The sequence below is a fragment of the Antrostomus carolinensis genome, unplaced genomic scaffold (assembly GCF_000700745.2).
Source record: "Antrostomus carolinensis isolate BGI_N321 unplaced genomic scaffold, ASM70074v2 scaffold25996, whole genome shotgun sequence".
Taxonomy (NCBI): Eukaryota; Metazoa; Chordata; class Aves; order Caprimulgiformes; family Caprimulgidae; genus Antrostomus; species Antrostomus carolinensis.
Genome location: NW_010320162.1, coordinates 6,131 through 8,644, shown reverse-complemented (window position 1 = coordinate 8,644; position 2,514 = coordinate 6,131).

Sequence of the window (2,514 nt, the reverse complement as noted above, 5' to 3'; positions counted from 1 at the left end):
TGGGGGAACAGCACCCACCGGGCCCCTTGAGTGCTCCCCCCGGGTGAACTCTCCTGGCCCAGTGGTTCCTGCTGGGCTTGGCTTTTCTGCGAGGAGCGGTTCTGGTTGAACTACCGGGCTGTGCTGGGGGATGTGGAGCTGACTCTGAAGGATGACACCCGGCCGGACACGGTGCCCAGCCCGGCATTGCACCGCTGTGCCCGGGAGCAGCCGCGGTGACCCGGCAGCAGAGTAGGATGAGCCCCATCCCGCAGCACCAGGACCAGGAGGGGCTGAGCTTGGGACCCCCCAAAGCATCTCCCTGGCCCCAGGTGGGAAAAGAGTGACTCCTCGTTGGAGCATCTCCCTGGCTCCCAGCCCACAGGAGGACGGGCAGGTGACACTGTGGTCACAGCCTCCTCATCCACACCATGAACCAGCCGACGTTTGCAACCTGCCCTGGCAGATGAGAACCTTGCACGGCTGCTCCTTGTGATTAATTATCATTTCGTAACGCAGGAGATTTCAGGCATGAAAGAGCCTCTTCACAGACAGACCGTGCACACTTTATCCATCATATGAGACTCCAGATGTTTCCATTTTATTCTTATTAAATCACTGCCTGGAGAGCCCGGGTAACATGAGGCCTCCTGCCCCAGTGCTGGGCACCACTGCGGGGAACAGCAAACCACCAGAGACCCCTTTTCCTCGAGGGATGGAGAGATGTGCTGGGGGGTCTCAGGCCAGACTCCCCCCCATTGTCCCTGTAGCCCCTTGGGAGAGTGGGGACAGATGGAACGACCTGTCCAGACCCAGGAGTGAATCCCATGTCTGGTGACGACGGCCACCTCGGTGCAGAGCAGGGGACTTGATTTCACATCCAGCACGCGGCCAAACCGCAGCCAGAGCCAAAGTAGATGCACCACCTCGTCCTCCCTCTCCCTTCCCTCTGGCTCTGGTCTCCCCCCAGTCCTGTGTGTCTCAGGGTTGAGGTTGGACTCGAAACATTTGCCAGTGCTCGGCAGCACCCAGCAGCGAGGGGCTGAGTCACCTCAGGGTGCTGCTCCCGGGGCGTGGGGTCCTCAGAGCAACGAGCAACATCCCATGGAAACAGCCCAGTCAGGGGAGGAGCAGGGGGGGAATAAAGCCCAGGTGGGAGAAAAGAGAGCTGGGAAGGGGGGAGGTTAGAGATGGAGGCACAGGGGTCATACCAGGTAAGGAAAACAAATAAATAGCTGATTCAGGGGTTTGTTCTCCTCTTTTATTTAGCAGAAACTGTATTTTTACAGCTGCAATCCCTTAAAATGGGATTCTTTTTCCCTGAAACAAATCCTTGTAAAATAATGCTTCATAAAAATAAGCGTTTCTCTTCTCGACCTCGAAGACAGAAAAACAGTAACGCCGGCAAGGCCGGCTCTGTGCCGCCGAGGAGGCTGATGGTGGCTGTCACACGTGTCCCTGGCTGCGAGCTGTGACCTGCCCTCCGAGTGCCGCGGTGGGTACGGCACAGCACCGGTCCCACCGGCTCCAGCAGGACTCCAGCAGGAGCAGAGCTCCTCTCCCAGCATCTGCCGTGGCCACCTGCATCCTCACAGGGTCCTGGCTCCGTTGTGCCACCAGCAGCAGAGCCATCACTGTCCCCTCCAGCCCCAGCACAGCGCGGGGAGCACCGGGAGCCGGGTCAAGGCTGCCTGGTCACTGGAGACCTCCAGCCACCTGCCAGGCACTTGTAGCATCAGGAACAATCCCACTCCAGGGCTCCCCAATCCCTTCACTTAATTTGCTTTCATTTTGTTTTAATTTGGGGGCTTTTTGGGGATTGTTTTTTCTTCAGGCTGCAGGTTTTTTTTTTTCACTGCTGCTTCAGCAAAAGTGATTCAGGAAATTCCGATCAAATCCCGGCGCGCAGCAGCCCTGCCCCTGCTCCCCGGCGGGAGAGGCAGAGCTTAATTCTCATTAATAACCACCACGGGTCAATTATTGCGAGAAGGAGGAAAACCAGCAAAGCTCTTTGGTATCACATGTTATTTAAGCTTCCGAAAATAAATGTTCTCTGCAAATCAATGTTTGCAGTTCCGCGCATGGACCCGGCGCAGAAGAAGTTGCTAGAGGAGAAGTATATTTATAAAGATTATTTCTTTTAAATAAACAGGCACTTAAAGCAGAGGCTGCAGCTCCCAAATGTCACAGCCCTCCCCTGGGCTTTCCTGGCCGAGGGCTCCGAGCGAGCTCCCAGCGCTGCCCGCAAAGTGCCACAGCGAGTCTCGGGCTCCAGCATCGTGGTTTTGGTCCAGCACCCACTGAGGGGAGACACAGCACCCATGTGGGAGACACAGAACCCACCCAGCCGCTCCCGGGGCAGGCAGGGCTCGGCACACAGGGCTTTTGTCAGAGGAGACCCTGCTCTCGAGAGATGTGACAGCAGCACGGCGCTCAGTGAGCCGTGGCTTTCATCCTGCCCTCTCCTTATAGCATTTAAAAATACCTGAGGGAAGCCTGACATGGGCATAACCCAGACAGAGGTGCTGCGGCAGC